Source organism: Schistocerca americana, chromosome 9 (assembly GCF_021461395.2).
Source record: "Schistocerca americana isolate TAMUIC-IGC-003095 chromosome 9, iqSchAmer2.1, whole genome shotgun sequence".
Classification (NCBI taxonomy): Eukaryota; Metazoa; Arthropoda; class Insecta; order Orthoptera; family Acrididae; genus Schistocerca; species Schistocerca americana.
Genome location: NC_060127.1, coordinates 126391458 through 126400820, shown reverse-complemented (window position 1 = coordinate 126400820; position 9363 = coordinate 126391458). Strand labels below are relative to the sequence as shown.

At 42.6% G+C, this 9363-nt stretch overlaps 1 long non-coding RNA gene across 1 annotated transcript in view; it reads left to right on the top strand.

The window, feature by feature from the left end:
* The first annotated feature begins 662 nt into the window (after positions 1–662).
* LOC124551317 overlaps positions 663–9363 on the top strand; it is a 65907-nt gene continuing 57206 nt past the window's right edge. Inside the window, exon 1 of the long non-coding RNA XR_006967812.1 lies at positions 663–761. This is a non-coding gene — a long non-coding RNA (uncharacterized LOC124551317). The remainder of the gene's footprint in view (positions 762–9363) is intronic.

The following is a 9363-nucleotide window of genomic DNA, read 5'->3' as shown; positions in this document are numbered from 1 at the left end:
CTGCTTCGTTACAGACTGCATGGTGGATGGCTAATTAAATGTTTTAGTACTGACGCTTGTGCAGTATGTGAGGATACACAGGGTGGCTGAAATAAATGTGGACTGGAAACTAAATCATGCTGACATGAAATACATTGACCTAGTCAATGAATGTTACATAGAACATGCCAGAAATGGGCACTGTTTTAAATAAGCTACCAAACTAGTATCACAAAACTTTCGTAAGGATGGTTTTATTTTAGACAGCCTGTAGCCTAGTAATAGTCTTGTGATCACCTGCTGTCATATTCTGCTCTAAATAGTGTGCTGCTATGGCAGACTGTATACTGCACCAGACTGTTGCCAGTAAGTGTGCCACAGTAAATAGAATTAGCTGAGTGTGTATCCTCCAAATTCAAATGGCACAGAATACTCACCCAAACATGTTAGTGCTATCTTTTCCACATGTTATACATATCAAAAATTACAGTCTGTAATTTGCTTCAGCCATATCCTGTCACCCAGGATGATGGAATTATATAAAAAGTGAAAGATAAGATATAGTTATTGGTAGTTACTGATTTGACGGCAGTTGAACTAACAAGTGTAATGTTGTAGGTAAAATGTGGCATCTGTCGGTGTAAAATGGATTTTGGATTCTCCACCCACACGGAAGCAGAGAGGATGTGGATGAATCTGTCATGAGGGATTTTTGCCACATTCTCTAGTGCGCACGTGAAAGGGAATTACTGACAAAGGATGTTAATCCTGAACACACAACGGTAAGAATTAAATCAATATGACCTTGATTTTTATGCATGATTAGTAGTAACATTTGTCTTTCAAATAATGATACTTGACACATCATGACTAAATGTAGTTCAGGATTACAGTTACATGAATATATAAATAAAAGAAGCGATTCTCTGTATGTTACATAATGTTTAGCTTCCAGGTACTGTTACACACTGGATTAAAGATTTACTTCGAAAACAGCCATATTTGGTTTCATCTGTGTGTACAATGGCAGATTACTGTGTAGGAAGCATGTTGTGTTTATGGATTCTGTTGGTCAATTTCAGCAGATTTGCTTCAGCTTGATTACAATTTTCCCTTGTGTTAAAATCATAAGTATGTGTTTAATAATGCAGCACACTTAGTTTTTACTTAAATATTGATTTCCTTTCATTGCAGTGATCGTACTGTTTAGTCTTTAGTAAAATTGCACTTAGGTTGTTGGTGGCTTTAGCATTGTGTACTGACGTTAGTAACAACTCTCTTGACAAACAATGAGATCTGAATCTGATGAGTCAGGAGTTAGTTGTCAGTAGCCCACCTGAATGCTCATACCTATATTTAATAGTTTGTCAGTAAAGTTAGCTGGCTTTTGTTCCATTAGATCAGAATTTGACTAAGTTGTCAGAATTTGAGGCAAAATCAGAAATAAGAAGTGGCAGTACGTTATTGCAATGATGAACATCTCTCTCCAGCTACACTACCTGTCAAGCTATTATAACTCTCACATTTTCTTGTTGGCTGTGGGCACCTCAAACAGTGTTACATTCAAACCTAACATAGGCCTTGGGCTATGCTACAGGTCGGTCTGTCAGCAGCTTTGTCATTAAGGAAGTACGTAAAACAGTAACCAAATTTGCAATTCATAACCATACAACCAAAAATTACTCTGGTACTCTGCATATCAAAAAGAAATGTAATTAATTTGTGCGTTCCACTGAAGAAAGCCATTAAATTCAGTGATTCTCATTGGCTCTTGAATACAATCACCTGTTTGGCTGTGACCAACATTCACAATTTGCCAACATCTGCACACAATTCGGGAGCTGCTGACACTGAAAGTGCCCTTTAGCATAATGTTTAGTTCCATAAATCTGTCTGTAAGAATATTTAAGAAGTCATATTTTAGTATATCTTACAGCTTTCTTTTTTAGCTTCACTTATGTTTGTATGTGTGTTGTGAATTAAGTAGCCCATGGTGCGCTGTTAGTAGTGTCCATGTGTATGCTGTAGTGACATTTTTTCATCAGAAATGTTGTTGAACTTGTAGAACTTGTAGCGACGCTGCCGCGCATTAATAAAAGCTCGCCGGTGTGTGTGTGTGTGTGTGTGTGTGTGTGTGTGTGTGTGTGTGTGTGTGTGCAGTGCAGTGCAGTGCAGTGCAGTGCAGTGCAGTCGTAATTACTGTACACGACGTTTGCGTAGTTCCGCGCCCAGCGTCTAGAGGCGCTGTGTTTTCTAGCTTTTATATACGTTCTGTTTATTATTATTATTCCTTGTTTTTTTAGTTAATTGGTAGTTACGTGCCTCCTGGCTTGTGTGGACAAGTACTTGTTTTCTCTCTAATAACTACGGAAGTTTTCCCAGGATTAAGGATCCTTCTGTAGAGGCCGGAAGCAAATTTTGTAACTTCAATCAGTCCATGCATGCTGGATGTTGTCATATACGCGCTCGCAATAAAGTTACTGTTGCTGAACTGAAGGTCTTTATTCTTCTGAATCATGTTAAGCAAAGGTCGGACAGCCACCAGTTAAGCTGAACCCGACAAAGTCAATTCACGGCAGATGTTATTTATTATTGTCCCATCTCGAGTACATATCCATAACCACATCCAGGAATTCTTTTAGTTCAAAACAATTTTTCAAATTGTTTTGGTAGCATGTATTTGCTTACATGTGGATATGTTAATATTTTATAGAAGATAAATATTATTGAAGTGACTGTTCCCAGTTTCATATTTTGAGAATGTTTTGTTTGTAAGTTGACTGTTAAACTGTAATTACAAGAGGTGAAGCATTTCCACCTACTTTGATGCACATCATTTGAATGTAAAAAAAGAAAAGCAGTAGGTAAAGTACTTGCACACATTCTTCGGAAATTCCTGAAAAATGATTAAACTGATTCTTGTTACAATGTTGATTGAGCTAATATACAAAAGCAGAATGTTGCATAGATAGAATTGGTGTACATTTTAATTGTCCATCATTAATTTCCGGACGTCAGTTTGATGTACTGACCCACTCCATAACTTGGAGATTCGCTCTTCCTTTTCGTCGTACAGAACCAGATGTGTAGGACGAGGAATGAAAGAAATTCAAAATTATTATGGAAAGGATAGATTGCTATTCACTTTAAAGATGACATCCTGATTTCCAGGTAGGCATGATGAAAAGACGATTATATATAAGCTTTGAGTCAAAGCATTCATCAGAAAAGAGAAATGTGCACTCATTCACCAAAGTAGATGAGTGTACACGATAGCTACCTCTGAACTTTTTTTTTTGCAGTAGACTCTCTCATACTAGCTGTTTGCGAAAGGATTTTTAGACTTCGTATTCTAGAAATGAAATGGAGCAAAGAGGCATTAAGTGTCCTAAAACAGACATACAGTGAGGAAAGGTGTATGCATGACCCACTGTATCCTAATAAGGTAGTAGAAAATAATTTCTTCCCGAGTAATATATGTGTAAAGTTTTATGGTGATTTTTGATTTGTATCGTAATACCTTATCTTATGAAAGCTCATATTTGATTTGATTGCATCTCGTCCTTGATTTCAGCATGCCAGGAAAAAGAAACTGGCAGTGAAAGGGAGAAAGTCCTTGCAGTTTCACTTAGTGTGACAGATCACTGCGAAACTGAGTAGCACCCACACAGACTTTTGAAATGGTGTGCTGTGCTATTCTGTGGCTAAAAGCCAGACTCTTAAGATTGCCCAGTCGCCAGTAAACATAATGTTAAATCCAGCCTGCAACGTAACAGGGCATTTACCGGTATTTTATTTGTGATTTAGGTTGGTAAAATCACGAAATGTATAAACATATGGATTAATTCTTATTTTCGAGAATGTGAGACAGCCTTCCTCGTGACTGTCACACCTGCTAATTCCATCTTCTATTATAGACAGCAACTTCTCGAAACAGGCCATGTCCATCCTCACGAAGCCCCGAAATTCGCGCAGATCTTAGACCCTCAGTTCTTTCATAAGCAGTGAATATAATCCCCTGCCTTTGTCCCTTCCTTAAAGCCAGCTTCCAAGTTGATGACATCTGGATTTTTATTTTTGTCGTTCTGCCCTCATCTGAAGATTTACTGTCGCTCCCGGGGCAAAGGGCAATAGCTCCAAATGCAGATGGGTACTCCATGTGCAAAATGTTGTATAAATACATATACCCGTGCAACCGAGTGTCGTAATATAAAACTAACTGTTTAGTCTTCAATTCAGAACAGTAGTAACCTATATAAGAGAATAAGTTACTTGATAAATAATGATATTCATTTTCTTACGAATAATTCAAACGGATGGCATTCCAATATGTCACACAGTCCACCTTTGTTTCATGCAGTAGAACGAATGACTACAAGAGATAAGACAGTCTTGTTCATGTTCCATGTGTTACCATTGTTCACTGTGCATGCATGCCAGGTATATCCCACATGGATGGTGTAATGGGTCTTTGTGAACCTGCCGGTAGTTACAGAAATGAACGCATGGGGCGCTGGTGCACAGGTCTGCGGTTTAGGCACATTGTGGAATAGGGCCTTGAGAGTGTCTTTTCTGAAGAAGGTTTGGCTGAAAGCTGATACGTCAGTCTTTCCATCATGTCTATCTGGATATCAATGGTTCGTCTTCACAGAGAGTACCAATGTATCCTTTCCATAATAATGTTTATATTCTGACCTAGAATTTCCGCTGTTTAAATAAATTAAAAATTTGAACAGATACTTGTAATAGACCTGTTGACTTTTCTTTCCACACATCTTCATTTTCCATGGATAATTTTTACCAGCCCCTTTTCCCAGTACACAGTCAAGGAGAATATCTAGTAGTATATGTTGTGGCACACACAATGGCCACTGAATAGTCAAGAAATATGCCACAAACCTAGTGCCTTAGTTACAAAAACTAGACAGACAGCTGTTGTTCTGGTAGATCTAAAATTCCTAAACCCATGCTGGGCATATTTCACCTATAAAATTAACTATTGGCTTCAGTTACATTCTGTTGTTTCAGATAATGTTGGTGTAATAGTTGTTGGTCTGTAATTTCCTGTATCTTCCTGACTGCCGTCTTTGTGTACTAGTATCACTTGACATTGTCCTCTTAAACGTAATGTGAATATTCCTTCTTCCATAGCTAAGATAAGAAGAGCTGTAGGCTTTGCTAGCCACTGCAGACAGCATTTAAATAGTTGAGTAGACATATTGTTTAGTACCTCGTAGATTGTCTTTAAACTGTGTTCTATTTTTACTGAGTCAGATGAAGAACAAACATTGTCTTGTGAGGAGTACTTTGTGTGCATTTTGTGACAGTAGACTTTTACATAATTAATTAATTAAAATGTTACTGGTTTACTGAGAGTGATTTTATTCCCATTATTCTTGGTTAAGTTCCCATTGTTCCTTGTGTCTACTCTTTCTTTGAGGATCTATACAGTCTCTGTGATATTAGTGGAACCCATTTTGTTCTGATTCAGTTTGGTTTCTTTGAACACTTTATTGGATGATTTCTTCTTGCCGCTATAGGTATCACAGTTTACTTGTTTCATCTGACAAGTGTTAAATGTAGTTTTTAGTTATTCCCTCTTCCTTATTATGTGTGTTGTGTTCTAGTGTGTGCTTTATTTACCATTATTATTTCTGCTTACCACTGGACCTGCAAGATTTATGTTGTAGGCCAATGTTGTGCAATCTGATTGTCATCCTTTGTTTCGTATTAAATAATCTTTGTAGTTTGCCTAGGCTTGCTGGCTTTGTCGCAATTCATTAAAGCTGTTGTGTAGCATTTGTGTCTTGTCTGGTGCTTCAGTAATATCCCATAACAATCTGCAGTGGCTCTATTTAAGACCTGTAACTCGACTGTAAAGTGATAAATTGATAATTACATGATCTGTGTCTCTGTAATTTCACTGCACCTTGTAGGGCTGTTTCAGTACCACAGTTGTCTTTCAGTGAGTTCATGTCTAGATCACCTGCTGCCATTATGCAAGAGAATTCACTGACAGTCCAGTGTGAAAACAGTTCTAGCTCTTTCAGAAACCCTAGCCCTGATGTCAAACACTTTTCTCTTTTCAGCATTGTCAGTATTGCTGCTAATTCAAATTATTACATTTCTTTTCACTTGTCCACCGACTATGGAATGCAATTCCTCCTTTCATGTGCTGCAGCCCCTCCACACTTCTATTCATGCCTACAGAACCCCCCAGGGGGACCACAACTCTTTTGTGGATACGTGCGTAGCGAGCACGGGACCCCGAGCTAATGTGGCCCTCTTTCCTTTCCGGGCTGCATACCTTCCATTTCCGCATCCTTCCCTCTCCCCCACCTTCGCCCCTCCTCCCCTCACCTCTGGCTCTTTCCTTCCCTTTCTCCCCCTCTGGGAGTATGGTTTGTGCCTACGTCCGGAGACGGACGCTCGTAAATGTACCACATTCCTCGCTTTCTCTACTTGTATGTCTTCATCCTTCCTTTGTCAGTCTCTTTTCTTTACCTCTTCTCTTTACCCTTTTCTCCGCTACGGCGTTTGAGACCTCTCCTCTTTCCTTTCTCTTTCTTTGTTTTTCCCTTTCTCTTTCTTCCTCCCTGTGCGTGTCTGAAGCCTGACCCACGCATTTTTGTGCGTAGCCGGTGACGGGGTAACGCGTAATTCCCCGCCCCGGGTAGACAGGTAGGACACATACGTACCCCCTGGTAACGGCCAGGCCCAGGGAGGGGTGATTACCCGAGCTGATACCTTCTGAAAGTGCCGATTGGTCCCTCCGTCCGTTTGTCGGGAGGTGTGACCTGAGGTGTGAACAATCACCTAAGGCGGGAGTGCCCTCAGAGAAGGCCCCCCACAAGGGAGGAGCGCGCCATCGGAGACGCCGGTAATCATGGGGGATTCTTCCGCAATGGTTTCCTCACCTTCCACTATGTCTGCTCACAAGCGTAAGTTCACTTAGTCTCAGCCAAAGACAGTTCTTCCATCGTTGCCACAGTTTCTTGTTGTTTCTCGGTCTGACGAAGGTCACAACTTCTCCACGGTCAACCCTTTCATTATTCAGAAAGGTGTCGACGCAATTGCAGGTCCTGTAAAGTCTTGTTCCAGATTACGGAATGGCACCTTGTTGTTAGAAACAGTCAGTGCCCTCCAGGCACATAAATTGCTGCGTACTTCACTGCTCCACACCTTCCCTGTCCGGGTTGAAGCGCACCGCACTTTAAATTCCTCACGTGGAGTCATTTATACACGCTCCCTCGATGGATTGTCTGACGAAGAAATTCAGCACTACCTGTCTGACCAGGGCGTAACGGCTGTTCGTAGAGTTATGAAACGGGTTGACATAAACATAATTCCAACCCGCACTGTCTTCTTGACATTTGACAAAGTTCAACTCCCATCGAAAATCAAAGCAGGCTATGAGAATTTCCGTTCGCCCTTACGTCCCAAACCCTACGCGTTGCTATCGGTGTCAACGGTTCAATCACACCAGCCAGTCCTGTTCCAATCCGGCCAAATGTGTTACGTGTGGCAAGGATGCCCATGAGGGTGCTTGTCCACCTCCATCCCCTCGCTGCATCAACTGTATGGGTGACCACGCTGCTTCCTCTCGAGATTGCCCCATTTTTAAGGACGAAAAGCTCATCCAGGAAATAAGAGTGAAGGAAAAGGTGTCAACCTTTGCTGCTCAAAAATTATTCGCCAGTCGACAGCCCACCGTGCCTCAGACAGGAAAATACAGCACTGTCCTTGCTTCTCCTCGGCCAACAAAGGAGGCGGCCACGCAGACTTGCGACCTCACCTTTAGTGCCACGATAGTCAGATCGGCCAGCGCAAAGATCGCCCGTTCAACCTCACCACTTTCGCCTGCCCACTCTCTGGCTCACCCTTCGTCGGGTTCTGCTAAATCTCGAGCCCAAGTCAGACACCACGACTTCGAAAACAGAGCATACTCGTGAAGATTTTTTTACGTACCCCAACTTCACAACCATCAGTTCCTCCTTCATCTAAACATCATACTTCCAAGAAGGCTACAAAGAAACCCAGTTCATCTCCTTCTCCGCGAAAGCGTGTCCCATCTACAGCACCACCTGGCGGAAATCGCCCTCGGCCGTCTTCTGTGTCGCCGAGGCGCACTGCTGGCGGCCGATCAACTGGCCGATCACTGGTGGCAGGAGCTGCTCCTGAACAACCTATGGATCAGGAGCTTCTGTCTCTGGCTGAATGCCATTCCATGCTGTCGGTCGCACGCTCTGAGCAGTTGTTTAGTTGACAGCAACCTTGGTCACATTCCTCCATTTTCTGTTCACCCTATGTCCATTATCCACTGGAATATCCGCGGCATTCAAGCCAATCGGGATGAATTGTCGATCCTCTTACGATCCTACTCGCCGGTCATCTTCTGTCTTCAGGAAACAAAGCTGTGTCCCCATGACTGCTTTGTTCTCCCTCATTTTCAGTCCGTCCGATATGATCTCCCCTCTGTTGAAGGCACTCCAGCCCATGGAGGACTCATGATTCTTCTCCATGATACTCTCCATTATCACCCAATCCATTTAAACACTTCCTTCCAAGCTGTCGCCGTCCGTCTTTCCCTTTCTGGATACACGTTCTCTCTTTGTACTGTATACATTCCATCGTCCACACCAATGGCACTAGCTGATCTCTTTCATCTTCTTGGTCAGCTTCCACCCCCGTATTTGCTGGTTGGGGACTTCAATGCCCACCACCCACTTTGGGGGTCTCCACATCCTTGTCCACATGGCTCACTATTGCTAGACGTCTTCCACCAAGCGGATCTAGTTTGCCTCAACACTGGGGTCCCCACATTTTTGTCTGCCTCCACGACAAATTTATCTCATTTGGACCTTGCGGTCGGTACTGTTCCGCTAGCTCGGCGCTTCGAATGGTTCGCCCGTGATGATACACACTCGAATGACCACTTTCCATGTGTCCTTAGACTGCAGCCTCAACTGCCATATACAGGCCCGCGACGCTGGAAGTTTGCCCAAGCCGATTGGACACTTTTTTCGTCTCTAGCGACATTCGACGACCGTCACTTTCCCAGCGTCGACGATGAGGTCACACATATTACCGACGTTATTCTTACAGCTGCGGAACGTTCAATACCACGCACCTCCGAATTGCCCCGGCGCCCCCCAGTTTCTTGGTGGAACGAGGCATGCCATGACGCAATACATGAGCGACGACGTGCTCTTCGCGTTTTCCGCCACCATCCTACTTTGGCGAACTGCATCCGCTATAAGCAGTTCCGTGCGCGATGCCGTCGCGTCATCCGTGATAGTAAAAAGGCAAGCTGGGACTTCTTTACTAGCTCATTTAACACCTTCACTCCCTCCTCGGAAGTTTGGAGTCAGATTAGACGGTTAT